The sequence below is a fragment of the Symphalangus syndactylus genome, chromosome 14, assembly GCF_028878055.3.
Source record: "Symphalangus syndactylus isolate Jambi chromosome 14, NHGRI_mSymSyn1-v2.1_pri, whole genome shotgun sequence".
NCBI lineage: Eukaryota > Metazoa > Chordata > Mammalia > Primates > Hylobatidae > Symphalangus > Symphalangus syndactylus.
The window spans coordinates 59,849,449-59,864,760 of NC_072436.2; positions in this window are offsets into that span (position 1 = coordinate 59,849,449).

A 15,312-nucleotide genomic window follows, 5' to 3' on the forward strand; every position below is an offset into this window, starting at 1 on the left:
TCTGTTAGTTGAATGCAAAGAAGAGAAAGAAGTTTCACTGAATGCTTCTGTGTTGTTTTTATTTGAAGATATTCCTTTTTCAACTAAAGGATCCTAAGCCCTCCAAATGTCCACTTGCAGTTTCTACAGAAAGAGTGTTTCAGAACTGCTCAATGCAAAGTACAGTTCAACTCTTTTAGTTGAATGCACAGAACAGAAAGAAGTTTCACAGAATGCTTCTGTGTAGCTTTTATTTGAAGATACTCCTCTTTCCACTATAGGCCCTTTAGCGCTCCGATTGTCCACATGTAATTTCTACAGAAAGTTTGCTTCAGAACTGCTCACTAAAAAGTAAGGTTCAACTCTGTTAGTTGAATGCACAGAACAGAAAGAAGTTTCGCAGAATGCTTCTCTGTAGTTTTTATTTGAAGATATTCCTTTTTCCAATAGAGGACCCTTGGCGCTCCAATTGTTCACTTGCAGTTTCCCCAGAAGGAGTGTTTCAGAACTTCTCAATCAAAAGTAATGTTAAATTCTGTTAGTTGAATGCACAGAACAGAAAGAAGTTTCGCAGAATGCTTCTGTGTAGTTTTTATTTGAAGTTATTCCTTTTTCCACTATAGGCCCCTTAGCGCTCCGAATGTCCACTTGCACTTTCTACAGAAAGAGTGTTTCAGATGTGCACAATCCAAAGTAAGGTTCAACTCTGTTAGTTGAATGCAAAGAAGAGAAAGAAGTTTCACAGAATGCTTCTGTGTTGTTTTTATTTGAAGATATTCCTTTTTCCACTTAAGGATCCTAAGCCCTCCAAATGTCCACTTGCAGTTTCTACAGAAAGAGTGTTTCAGAACTGCTCAATGCAAAGTAAAGTTCAACTCTTTTAGCTGAATGCACAGAAAAGAAAGAAGTTTCACAGAATGTTTCTGTGTAGCTTTTATTTGAAGATAGTCCTGTTTCCACTATAGGCCCTTTATCGCTCCGATTGTCCACTTGCAATTTCTACAGAAAGTGTGCTTCAGAACTGCTCATTAAAAAGTAAGGTTCAACTCTGTTAGTTGAATGCACAGAACAGAAAGAAGTTTCGCAGAATGCTTCTCTGTAGTTTTTATTTGAAGATATTCCTTTTTCCAATAGAGGACCCTTGGCGCTCCAATTGTTCACTTGCAGTTTCCCCAGAAGGAGTGTTTCAGAACTTCTCAATCAAAAGTAATGTTAAATCCTGTTAGTTGAATGCACAGAACAGAAAGAAGTTTCGCAGAATGCTTCTGTGTAGTTCTTACTTGAAGATATTCCTTTTTCCACTAAAGGCCCCTTAGCGCTCAGAATGTCCACTTGCAGCTACTGCAGAGAGAGTGTTTCAGAGCTGCTCAATTAAAAGTAAGCTTCAACTCTGTTAACCGAATGTTCAGAGCCCAAAGAAGTTTCACACAATGCTTCTGTGTAGTTTTTATTTGAAGATATTTCTTCTTCCACTATAGGCCCCTTAGTGCTCTGAATATCCACTTCCAGTTTCTACAGAGAGAGTGTTTCAGAACTGCTGAATCAAAAGTAAGCTTCAACTGTGTTAGTTGAATGCACAGAACAGAAAGAAATTTCACAGAATGCTTCTGTGTAGTTTTTATTTGAAGTTATTCCTTTTTCCACTATAGGCCCCATAGCGCTCCGAATGTCCACTTGCACTTTCTACAGAAAGAGTGTTTCAGATGTGCACAATCCAAAGTAAGCTTCAAGTCTGCTAGTTGAAAGCGCAGAACAGAGAGAAGTTTCACAGAATACTTCTGTGTAGTTTTTATTGGAAGATATTCCTTTTTCCAATGTAGGCCCCTTAGCGATCGGAATGTCCACTTGCAGTTTCCGCAGAAGCAGTGTTTCAGAACTGCTGAATCAAAAGTAAGGCTCAACTCTGTTAGTTGAATGCAAAGAAGAGAAAGAAGTTTCACTGAATGCTTCTGTGTTGTTTTTATTTGAAGATATTCCTTTTTCAACTAAAGGATCCTAAGCCCTCCAAATGTCCACTTGCAGTTTCTACAGAAAGAGTGTTTCAGAACTGCTCAATGCAAAGTACAGTTCAACTCTTTTAGTTGAATGCACAGAACAGAAAGAAGTTTCACAGAATGCTTCTGTGTAGCTTTTATTTGAAGATACTCCTCTTTCCACTATAGGCCCTTTAGCGCTCCGATTGTCCACATGTAATTTCTACAGAAAGTTTGCTTCAGAACTGCTCACTAAAAAGTAAGGTTCAACTCTGTTAGTTGAATGCACAGAACAGAAAGAAGTTTCGCAGAATGCTTCTCTGTAGTTTTTATTTGAAGATATTCCTTTTTCCAATAGAGGACCCTTGGCGCTCCAATTGTTCACTTGCAGTTTCCCCAGAAGGAGTGTTTCAGAACTTCTCAATCAAAAGTAATGTTAAATTCTGTTAGTTGAATGCACAGAACAGAAAGAAGTTTCGCAGAATGCTTCTGTGTAGTTTTTATTTGAAGTTATTACTTTTTCCACTATAGGCCCCTTAGCGCTCCGAATGTCCACTTGCACTTTCTACAGAAAGAGTGTTTCAGATGTGCACAATCCAAAGTAAGGTTCAACTCTGTTAGTTGAATGCAAAGAAGAGAAAGAAGTTTCACAGAATGCTTCTGTGTTGTTTTTATTTGAAGATATTCCTTTTTCCACTTAAGGATCCTAAGCCCTCCAAATGTCCACTTGCAGTTTCTACAGAAAGAGTGTTTCAGAACTGCTCAATGCAAAGTAAAGTTCAACTCTTTTAGCTGAATGCACAGAAAAGAAAGAAGTTTCACAGAATGTTTCTGTGTAGCTTTTATTTGAAGATAGTCCTGTTTCCACTATAGGCCCTTTATCGCTCCGATTGTCCACTTGCAATTTCTACAGAAAGTGTGCTTCAGAACTGCTCATTAAAAAGTAAGGTTCAACTCTGTTAGTTGAATGCACAGAACAGAAAGAAGTTTCGCAGAATGCTTCTCTGTAGTTTTTATTTGAAGATATTCCTTTTTCCAATAGAGGACCCTTGGCGCTCCAATTGTTCACTTGCAGTTTCCCCAGAAGGAGTGTTTCAGAACTTCTCAATCAAAAGTAATGTTAAATCCTGTTAGTTGAATGCACAGAACAGAAAGAAGTTTCGCAGAATGCTTCTGTGTAGTTCTTACTTGAAGATATTCCTTTTTCCACTAAAGGCCCCTTAGCGCTCAGAATGTCCACTTGCAGCTACTGCAGAGAGAGTGTTTCAGAGCTGCTCAATTAAAAGTGAGCTTCAACTCTGTTAACCGAATGTTCAGAGCCCAAAGAAGTTTCACACAATGCTTCTGTGTAGTTTTTATTTGAAGATATTTCTTCTTCCACTATAGGCCCCTTAGTGCTCTGAATATCCACTTCCAGTTTCTACAGAGAGAGTGTTTCAGAACTGCTGAATCAAAAGTAAGCTTCAACTGTGTTAGTTGAATGCACAGAACAGAAAGAAATTTCACAGAATGCTTCTGTGTAGTTTTTATTTGAAGTTATTCCTTTTTCCACTATAGGCCCCTTAGCGCTCCGAATGTCCACTTGCACTTTCTACAGAAAGAGTGTTTCAGATGTGCACAATCCAAAGTAAGCTTCAAGTCTGCTAGTTGAAAGCGCAGAACAGAGAGAAGTTTCACAGAATACTTCTGTGTAGTTTTTATTGGAAGATATTCCTTTTTCCAATGTAGGCCCCTTAGCGATCGGAATGTCCACTTGCTGTTTCCGCAGAAGCAGTGTTTTAGAACTGCTGAATCAAAAGTAAGGCTCAACTCTGTTAGTTGAATGCAAAGAAGAGAAAGAAGTTTCACTGAATGCTTCTGTGTTGTTTTTATTTGAAGATATTCCTTTTTGAACTAAAGGATCCTAAGCCCTCCAAATGTCCACTTGCAGTTTCTACAGAAAGAGTGTTTCAGAACTGCTCAATGCAAAGCACAGTTCAACTCTTTTAGTTGAATGCACAGAACAGAAAGAAGTTTCACAGAATGCTTCTGTGTAGCTTTTATTTGAAGATACTCCTCTTTCCACTATAGGCCCTTTAGCGCTCCGATTGTCCACATGTAATTTCTACAGAAAGTTTGCTTCAGAACTGCTCACTAAAAAGTAAAGTTCAACTCTGTTAGTTGAATGCACAGAACAGAAAGAAGTTTCGCAGAATGCTTCTCTGTAGTTTTTATTTGAAGATATTCCTTTTTCCCATAGAGGACCCTTGGCGCTCCAATTGTTCACTTGCAGTTTCCCCAGAAGGAGTGTTTCAGAACTTCTCAATCAAAAGAAATGTTAAATTCTGTTAGTTGAATGCACAGAACAGAAAGAAGTTTCGCAGAATGCTTCTGTGTAGTCTTTATTTGAAGTTATTCCTTTTTCCACTAAAGGCCCCTTAGCGCTCCGACTGTCCACTTGCACTTTCTACAGAAAGAGTGTTTCAGATGTGCACAATCCAAAGTAAGGTTCAACTCTGTTAGTTGAATGCAAAGAAGAGAAAGAAGTTTCACAGAATGCTTCTGTGTTGTTTTTATTTGAAGATATTCCTTTTTCCACTTAAGGATCCTAAGCCCTCCAAATGTCCACTTGCAGTTTCTACAGAAAGAGTGTTTCAGAACTGCTCAATGCAAAGTAAAGTTCAACTCTTTTAGCTGAATGCACAGAAAAGAAAGAAGTTTCACAGAATGTTTCTGTGTAGCTTTTATTTGAAGATAGTCCTGTTTCCACTATAGGCCCTTTATCGCTCCGATTGTCCACTTGCAATTTCTACAGAAAGTGTGCTTCAGAACTGCTCATTAAAAAGTAAGGTTCAACTCTGTTAGTTGAATGCACAGAACAGAAAGAAGTTTCGCAGAATGCTTCTCTGTAGTTTTTATTTGAAGATATTCCTTTTTCCAATAGAGGACCCTTGGCGCTCCAATTGTTCACTTGCAGTTTCCCCAGAAGGAGTGTTTCAGAACTTCTCAATCAAAAGTAATGTTAAATCCTGTTAGTTGAATGCACAGAACCGAAAGAAGTTTCGCAGAATGCTTCTGTGTAGTTCTTACTTGAAGATATTCCTTTTTCCACTAAAGGCCCCTTAGCGCTCAGAATGTCCACTTGCAGCTACTGCAGAGAGAGTGTTTCAGAGCTGCTCAATTAAAAGTGAGCTTCAACTCTGTTAACCGAATGTTCAGAGCCCAAAGAAGTTTCACACAATGCTTCTGTGTAGTTTTTATTTGAAGATATTTCTTCTTCCACTATAGGCCCCTTAGTGCTCTGAATATCCACTTCCAGTTTCTACAGAGAGAGTGTTTCAGAACTGCTGAATCAAAAGTAAGCTTCAACTGTGTTAGCTGAATGCACAGAACAGAAAGAAATTTCACAGAATGCTTCTGTGTAGTTTTTATTTGAAGTTATTCCTTTTTCCACTATAGGCCCCTTAGCGCTCCGAATGTCCACTTGCACTTTCTACAGAAAGAGTGTTTCAGATGTGCACAATCCAAAGTAAGCTTCAAGTCTGCTAGTTGAAAGCGCAGAACAGAGAGAAGTTTCACAGAATACTTCTGTGTAGTTTTTATTGGAAGATATTCCTTTTTCCAATGTAGGCCCCTTAGCGATCGGAATGTCCACTTGCAGTTTCCGCAGAAGCAGTGTTTCAGAACTGCTGAATCAAAAGTAAGGCTCAACTCTGTTAGTTGAATGCAAAGAAGAGAAAGAAGTTTCACTGAATGCTTCTGTGTTGTTTTTATTTGAAGATATTCCTTTTTCAACTAAAGGATCCTAAGCCCTCCAAATGTCCACTTGCAGTTTCTACAGAAAGAGTGTTTCAGAACTGCTCAATGCAAAGTACAGTTCAACTCTTTTAGTTGAATGCACAGAACAGAAAGAAGTTTCACAGAATGCTTCTGTGTAGCTTTTATTTGAAGATACTCCTCTTTCCACTATAGGCCCTTTAGCGCTCCGATTGTCCACATGTAATTTCTACAGAAAGTTTGCTTCAGAACTGCTCACTAAAAAGTAAGGTTCAACTCTGTTAGTTGAATGCACAGAACAGAAAGAAGTTTCGCAGAATGCTTCTCTGTAGTTTTTATTTGAAGATATTCCTTTTTCCAATAGAGGACCCTTGGCGCTCCAATTGTTCACTTGCAGTTTCCCCAGAAGGAGTGTTTCAGAACTTCTCAATCAAAAGTAATGTTAAATTCTGTTAGTTGAATGCACAGAACAGAAAGAAGTTTCGCAGAATGCTTCTGTGTAGTTTTTATTTGAAGTTATTCCTTTTTCCACTATAGGCCCCTTAGCGCTCCGAATGTCCACTTGCACTTTCTACAGAAAGAGTGTTTCAGATGTGCACAATCCAAAGTAAGGTTCAACTCTGTTAGTTGAATGCAAAGAAGAGAAAGAAGTTTCACAGAATGCTTCTGTGTTGTTTTTATTTGAAGATATTCCTTTTTCCACTTAAGGATCCTAAGCCCTCCAAATGTCCACTTGCAGTTTCTACAGAAAGAGTGTTTCAGAACTGCTCAATGCAAAGTAAAGTTCAACTCTTTTAGCTGAATGCACAGAAAAGAAAGAAGTTTCACAGAATGTTTCTGTGTAGCTTTTATTTGAAGATAGTCCTGTTTCCACTATAGGCCCTTTATCGCTCCGATTGTCCACTTGCAATTTCTACAGAAAGTGTGCTTCAGAACTGCTCATTAAAAAGTAAGGTTCAACTCTGTTAGTTGAATGCACAGAACAGAAAGAAGTTTCGCAGAATGCTTCTCTGTAGTTTTTATTTGAAGATATTCCTTTTTCCAATAGAGGACCCTTGGCGCTCCAATTGTTCACTTGCAGTTTCCCCAGAAGGAGTGTTTCAGAACTTCTCAATCAAAAGTAATGTTAAATCCTGTTAGTTGAATGCACAGAACAGAAAGAAGTTTCGCAGAATGCTTCTGTGTAGTTCTTACTTGAAGATATTCCTTTTTCCACTAAAGGCCCCTTAGCGCTCAGAATGTCCACTTGCAGCTACTGCAGAGAGAGTGTTTCAGAGCTGCTCAATTAAAAGTGAGCTTCAACTCTGTTAACCGAATGTTCAGAGCCCAAAGAAGTTTCACACAATGCTTCTGTGTAGTTTTTATTTGAAGATATTTCTTCTTCCACTATAGGCCCCTTAGTGCTCTGAATATCCACTTCCAGTTTCTACAGAGAGAGTGTTTCAGAACAGCTGAATCAAAAGTAAGCTTCAACTGTGTTAGCTGAATGCACAGAACAGAAAGAAATTTCACAGAATGCTTCTGTGTAGTTTTTATTTGAAGTTATTCCTTTTTCCACTATAGGCCCCTTAGCGCTCCGAATGTCCACTTGCACTTTCTACAGAAAGAGTGTTTCAGATGTGCACAATCCAAAGTAAGCTTCAAGTCTGCTAGTTGAAAGCGCAGAACAGAGAGAAGTTTCACAGAATACTTCTGTGTAGTTTTTATTGGAAGATATTCCTTTTTCCAATGTAGGCCCCTTAGCGATCGGAATGTCCACTTGCAGTTTCCGCAGAAGCAGTGTTTTAGAACTGCTGAATCAAAAGTAAGGCTCAACTCTGTTAGTTGAATGCAAAGAAGAGAAAGAAGTTTCACTGAATGCTTCTGTGTTGTTTTTATTTGAAGATATTCCTTTTTCAACTAAAGGATCCTAAGCCCTCCAAATGTCCACTTGCAGTTTCTACAGAAAGAGTGTTTCAGAACTGCTCAATGCAAAGTACAGTTCAACTCTTTTAGTTGAATGCACAGAACAGAAAGAAGTTTCACAGAATGCTTCTGTGTAGCTTTTATTTGAAGATACTCCTCTTTCCACTATAGGCCCTTTAGCGCTCCGATTGTCCACATGTAATTTCTACAGAAAGTTTGCTTCAGAACTGCTCACTAAAAAGTAAGGTTCAACTCTGTTAGTTGAATGCACAGAACAGAAAGAAGTTTCGCAGAATGCTTCTCTGTAGTTTTTATTTGAAGATATTCCTTTTTCCAATAGAGGACCCTTGGCGCTCCAATTGTTCACTTGCAGTTTCCCCAGAAGGAGTGTTTCAGAACTTCTCAATCAAAAGTAATATTAAATTCTGTTAGTTGAATGCACAGAACAGAAAGAAGTTTCGCAGAATGCTTCTGTGTAGTTTTTATTTGAAGTTATTCCTTTTTCCACTATAGGCCCCTTAGCGCTCCGAATGTCCACTTGCACTTTCTACAGAAAGAGTGTTTCAGATGTGCACAATCCAAAGTAAGGATCAACTCTGTTAGTTGAATGCAAAGAAGAGAAAGAAGTTTCACAGAATGCTTCTGTGTTGTTTTTATTTGAAGATATTCCTTTTTCCACTTAAGGATCCTAAGCCCTCCAAATGTCCACTTGCAGTTTCTACAGAAAGAGTGTTTCAGAACTGCTCAATGCAAAGTAAAGTTCAACTCTTTTAGCTGAATGCACAGAAAAGAAAGAAGTTTCACAGAATGTTTCTGTGTAGCTTTTATTTGAAGATAGTCCTGTTTCCACTATAGGCCCTTTATCGCTCCGATTGTCCACTTGCAATTTCTACAGAAAGTGTGCTTCAGAACTGCTCATTAAAAAGTAAGGTTCAACTCTGTTAGTTGAATGCACAGAACAGAAAGAAGTTTCGCAGAATGCTTCTCTGTAGTTTTTATTTGAAGATATTCCTTTTTCCAATAGAGGACCCTTGGCGCTCCAATTGTTCACTTGCAGTTTCCCCAGAAGGAGTGTTTCAGAACTTCTCAATCAAAAGTAATGTTAAATCCTGTTAGTTGAATGCACAGAACAGAAAGAAGTTTCGCAGAATGCTTCTGTGTAGTTCTTACTTGAAGATATTCCTTTTTCCACTAAAGGCCCCTTAGCGCTCAGAATGTCCACTTGCAGCTACTGCAGAGAGAGTGTTTCAGAGCTGCTCAATTAAAAGTAAGCTTCAACTCTGTTAACCGAATGTTCAGAGCCCAAAGAAGTTTCACACAATGCTTCTGTGTAGTTTTTATTTGAAGATATTTCTTCTTCCACTATAGGCCCCTTAGTGCTCTGAATATCCACTTCCAGTTTCTACAGAGAGAGTGTTTCAGAACTGCTGAATCAAAAGTAAGCTTCAACTGTGTTAGTTGAATGCACAGAACAGAAAGAAATTTCACAGAATGCTTCTGTGTAGTTTTTACTTGAAGTTATTCCTTTTTCCACTATAGGCCCCTTAGCGCTCCGAATGTCCACTTGCACTTTCTACAGAAAGAGTGTTTCAGATGTGCACAATCCAAAGTAAGCTTCAAGTCTGCTAGTTGAAAGCGCAGAACAGAGAGAAGTTTCACAGAATACTTCTGTGTAGTTTTTATTGGAAGATATTCCTTTTTCCAATGTAGGCCCCTTAGCGATCGGAATGTCCACTTGCTGTTTCCGCAGAAGCAGTGTTTTAGAACTGCTGAATCAAAAGTAAGGCTCAACTCTGTTAGTTGAATGCAAAGAAGAGAAAGAAGTTTCACTGAATGCTTCTGTGTTGTTTTTATTTGAAGATATTCCTTTTTCAACTAAAGGATCCTAAGCCCTCCAAATGTCCACTTGCAGTTTCTACAGAAAGAGTGTTTCAGAACTGCTCAATGCAAAGTACAGTTCAACTCTTTTAGTTGAATGCACAGAACAGAAAGAAGTTTCACAGAATGCTTCTGTGTAGCTTTTATTTGAAGATACTCCTCTTTCCACTATAGGCCCTTTAGCGCTCCGATTGTCCACATGTAATTTCTACAGAAAGTTTGCTTCAGAACTGCTCACTAAAAAGTAAGGTTCAACTCTGTTAGTTGAATGCACAGAACAGAAAGAAGTTTCGCAGAATGCTTCTCTGTAGTTTTTATTTGAAGATATTCCTTTTTCCAATAGAGGACCCTTGGCGCTCCAATTGTTCACTTGCAGTTTCCCCAGGAGTGTTTCAGAACTTCTCAATCAAAAGTAATGTTAAATTCTGTTAGTTGAATGCACAGAACAGAAAGAAGTTTCCCAGAATGCTTCTGTGTAGTTTTTATTTGAAGTTATTCCTTTTTCCACTATAGGCCCCTTAGCGCTCCGAATGTCCACTTGCACTTTCTACAGAAAGAGTGTTTCAGATGTGCACAATCCAAAGTAAGGTTCAACTCTGTTAGTTGAATGCAAAGAAGAGAAAGAAGTTTCACAGAATGCTTCTGTGTTGTTTTTATTTGAAGATATTCCTTTTTCCACTTAAGGATCCTAAGCCCTCCAAATGTCCACTTGCAGTTTCTACAGAAAGAGTGTTTCAGAACTGCTCAATGCAAAGTAAAGTTCAACTCTTTTAGCTGAATGCACAGAAAAGAAAGAAGTTTCACAGAATGTTTCTGTGTAGCTTTTATTTGAAGATAGTCCTGTTTCCACTATAGGCCCTTTATCGCTCCGATTGTCCACTTGCAATTTCTACAGAAAGTGTGCTTCAGAACTGCTCATTAAAAAGTAAGGTTCAACTCTGTTAGTTGAATGCACAGAACAGAAAGAAGTTTCGCAGAATGCTTCTCTGTAGTTTTTATTTGAAGATATTCCTTTTTCCAATAGAGGACCCTTGGCGCTCCAATTGTTCACTTGCAGTTTCCCCAGAAGGAGTGTTTCAGAACTTCTCAATCAAAAGTAATGTTAAATCCTGTTAGTTGAATGCACAGAACAGAAAGAAGTTTCGCAGAATGCTTCTGTGTAGTTCTTACTTGAAGATATTCCTTTTTCCACTAAAGGCCCCTTAGCGCTCAGAATGTCCACTTGCAGCTACTGCAGAGAGAGTGTTTCAGAGCTGCTCAATTAAAAGTAAGCTTCAACTCTGTTAACCGAATGTTCAGAGCCCAAAGAAGTTTCACACAATGCTTCTGTGTAGTTTTTATTTGAAGATATTTCTTCTTCCACTATAGGCCCCTTAGTGCTCTGAATATCCACTTCCAGTTTCTACAGAGAGAGTGTTTCAGAACTGCTGAATCAAAAGTAAGCTTCAACTGTGTTAGTTGAATGCACAGAACAGAAAGAAATTTCACAGAATGCTTCTGTGTAGTTTTTATTTGAAGTTATTCCTTTTTCCACTATAGGCCCCTTAGCGCTCCGAATGTCCACTTGCACTTTCTACAGAAAGAGTGTTTCAGATGTGCACAATCCAAAGTAAGCTTCAAGTCTGCTAGTTGAAAGCGCAGAACAGAGAGAAGTTTCACAGAATACTTCTGTGTAGTTTTTATTGGAAGATATTCCTTTTTCCAATGTAGGCCCCTTAGCGATCGGAATGTCCACTTGCAGTTTCCGCAGAAGCAGTGTTTCAGAACTGCTGAATCAAAAGTAAGGCTCAACTCTGTTAGTTGAATGCAAAGAAGAGAAAGAAGTTTCACTGAATGCTTCTGTGTTGTTTTTATTTGAAGATATTCCTTTTTCAACTAAAGGATCCTAAGCCCTCCAAATGTCCACTTGCAGTTTCTACAGAAAGAGTGTTTCAGAACTGCTCAATGCAAAGCACAGTTCAATTCTTTTAGTTGAATGCACAGAACAGAAAGAAGTTTCACAGAATGCTTCTGTGTAGCTTTTATTTGAAGATACTCCTCTTTCCACTATAGGCCCTTTAGCGCTCCGATTGTCCACATGTAATTTCTACAGAAAGTTTGCTTCAGAACTGCTCACTAAAAAGTAAGGTTCAACTCTGTTAGTTGAATGCACAGAACAGAAAGAAGTTTCGCAGAATGCTTCTCTGTAGTTTTTATTTGAAGATATTCCTTTTTCCAATAGAGGACCCTTGGCGCTCCAATTGTTCACTTGCAGTTTCCCCAGAAGGAGTGTTTCAGAACTTCTCAATCAAAAGAAATGTTAAATTCTGTTAGTTGAATGCACAGAACAGAAAGAAGTTTCGCAGAATGCTTCTGTGTAGTCTCTATTTGAAGTTATTCCTTTTTCCACTAAAGGCCCCTTAGCGCTCCGACTGTCCACTTGCACTTTCTACAGAAAGAGTGTTTCAGATGTGCACAATCCAAAGTAAGGTTCAACTCTGTTAGTTGAATGCAAAGAAGAGAAAGAAGTTTCACAGAATGCTTCTGTGTTGTTTTTATTTGAAGATATTCCTTTTTCCACTTAAGGATCCTAAGCCCTCCAAATGTCCACTTGCAGTTTCTACAGAAAGAGTGTTTCAGAACTGCTCAATGCAAAGTAAAGTTCAACTCTTTTAGCTGAATGCACAGAAAAGAAAGAAGTTTCACAGAATGTTTCTGTGTAGCTTTTATTTGAAGATAGTCCTGTTTCCACTATAGGCCCTTTATCGCTCCGATTGTCCACTTGCAATTTCTACAGAAAGTGTGCTTCAGAACTGCTCATTAAAAAGTAAGGTTCAACTCTGTTAGTTGAATGCACAGAACAGAAAGAAGTTTCGCAGAATGCTTCTCTGTAGTTTTTATTTGAAGATATTCCTTTTTCCAATAGAGGACCCTTGGCGCTCCAATTGTTCACTTGCAGTTTCCCCAGAAGGAGTGTTTCAGAACTTCTCAATCAAAAGTAATGTTAAATCCTGTTAGTTGAATGCACAGAACAGAAAGAAGTTTCGCAGAATGCTTCTGTGTAGTTCTTACTTGAAGATATTCCTTTTTCCACTAAAGGCCCCTTAGCGCTCAGAATGTCCACTTGCAGCTACTGCAGAGAGAGTGTTTCAGAGCTGCTCAATTAAAAGTAAGCTTCAACTCTGTTAACCGAATGTTCAGAGCCCAAAGAAGTTTCACACAATGCTTCTGTGTAGTTTTTATTTGAAGATATTTCTTCTTCCACTATAGGCCCCTTAGTGCTCTGAATATCCACTTCCAGTTTCTACAGAGAGAGTGTTTCAGAACTGCTGAATCAAAAGTAAGCTTCAACTGTGTTAGTTGAATGCACAGAACAGAAAGAAATTTCACAGAATGCTTCTGTGTAGTTTTTACTTGAAGTTATTCCTTTTTCCACTATAGGCCCCTTAGCGCTCCGAATGTCCACTTGCACTTTCTACAGAAAGAGTGTTTCAGATGTGCACAATCCAAAGTAAGCTTCAAGTCTGCTAGTTGAAAGCGCAGAACAGAGAGAAGTTTCACAGAATACTTCTGTGTAGTTTTTATTGGAAGATATTCCTTTTTCCAATGTAGGCCCCTTAGCGATCGGAATGTCCACTTGCTGTTTCCGCAGAAGCAGTGTTTTAGAACTGCTGAATCAAAAGTAAGGCTCAACTCTGTTAGTTGAATGCAAAGAAGAGAAAGAAGTTTCACTGAATGCTTCTGTGTTGTTTTTATTTGAAGATATTCCTTTTTCAACTAAAGGATCCTAAGCCCTCCAAATGTCCACTTGCAGTTTCTACAGAAAGAGTGTTTCAGAACTGCTCAATGCAAAGTACAGTTCAACTCTTTTAGTTGAATGCACAGAACAGAAAGAAGTTTCACAGAATGCTTCTGTGTAGCTTTTATTTGAAGATACTCCTCTTTCCACTATAGGCCCTTTAGCGCTCCGATTGTCCACATGTAATTTCTACAGAAAGTTTGCTTCAGAACTGCTCACTAAAAAGTAAGGTTCAACTCTGTTAGTTGAATGCACAGAACAGAAAGAAGTTTCGCAGAATGCTTCTCTGTAGTTTTTATTTGAAGATATTCCTTTTTCCAATAGAGGACCCTTGGCGCTCCAATTGTTCACTTGCAGTTTCCCCAGGAGTGTTTCAGAACTTCTCAATCAAAAGTAATGTTAAATTCTGTTAGTTGAATGCACAGAACAGAAAGAAGTTTCGCAGAATGCTTCTGTGTAGTTTTTATTTGAAGTTATTCCTTTTTCCACTATAGGCCCCTTAGCGCTCCGAATGTCCACTTGCACTTTCTACAGAAAGAGTGTTTCAGATGTGCACAATCCAAAGTAAGGTTCAACTCTGTTAGTTGAATGCAAAGAAGAGAAAGAAGTTTCACAGAATGCTTCTGTGTTGTTTTTATTTGAAGATATTCCTTTTTCCACTTAAGGATCCTAAGCCCTCCAAATGTCCACTTGCAGTTTCTACAGAAAGAGTGTTTCAGAACTGCTCAATGCAAAGTAAAGTTCAACTCTTTTAGCTGAATGCACAGAAAAGAAAGAAGTTTCACAGAATGTTTCTGTGTAGCTTTTATTTGAAGATAGTCCTGTTTCCACTATAGGCCCTTTATCGCTCCGATTGTCCACTTGCAATTTCTACAGAAAGTGTGCTTCAGAACTGCTCATTAAAAAGTAAGGTTCAACTCTGTTAGTTGAATGCACAGAACAGAAAGAAGTTTCGCAGAATGCTTCTCTGTAGTTTTTATTTGAAGATATTCCTTTTTCCAATAGAGGACCCTTGGCGCTCCAATTGTTCACTTGCAGTTTCCCCAGAAGGAGTGTTTCAGAACTTCTCAATCAAAAGTAATGTTAAATCCTGTTAGTTGAATGCACAGAACAGAAAGAAGTTTCGCAGAATGCTTCTGTGTAGTTCTTACTTGAAGATATTCCTTTTTCCACTAAAGGCCCCTTAGCGCTCAGAATGTCCACTTGCAGCTACTGCAGAGAGAGTGTTTCAGAGCTGCTCAATTAAAAGTAAGCTTCAACTCTGTTAACCGAATGTTCAGAGCCCAAAGAAGTTTCACACAATGCTTCTGTGTAGTTTTTATTTGAAGATATTTCTTCTTCCACTATAGGCCCCTTAGTGCTCTGAATATCCACTTCCAGTTTCTACAGAGAGAGTGTTTCAGAACTGCTGAATCAAAAGTAAGCTTCAACTGTGTTAGTTGAATGCACAGAACAGAAAGAAATTTCACAGAATGCTTCTGTGTAGTTTTTATTTGAAGTTATTCCTTTTTCCACTATAGGCCCCTTAGCGCTCCGAATGTCCACTTGCACTTTCTACAGAAAGAGTGTTTCAGATGTGCACAATCCAAAGTAAGCTTCAAGTCTGCTAGTTGAAAGCGCAGAACAGAGAGAAGTTTCACAGAATACTTCTGTGTAGTTTTTATTGGAAGATATTCCTTTTTCCAATGTAGGCCCCTTAGCGATCGGAATGTCCACTTGCAGTTTCCGCAGAAGCAGTGTTTTAGAACTGCTGAATCAAAAGTAAGGCTCAACTCTGTTAGTTGAATGCAAAGAAGAGAAAGAAGTTTCACTGAATGCTTCTGTGTTGTTTTTATTTGAAGATATTCCTTTTTCAACTAAAGGATCCTAAGCCCTCCAAATGTCCACTTGCAGTTTCTACAGAAAGAGTGTTTCAGAACTGCTCAATGCAAAGCACAGTTCAACTCTTTTAGTTGAATGCACAGAACAGAAAGAAGTTTCACAGAATGCTTCTGTGTAGCTTTTATTTGAAGATACTCCTCTTTCCACTATAGGCCCTTTAGC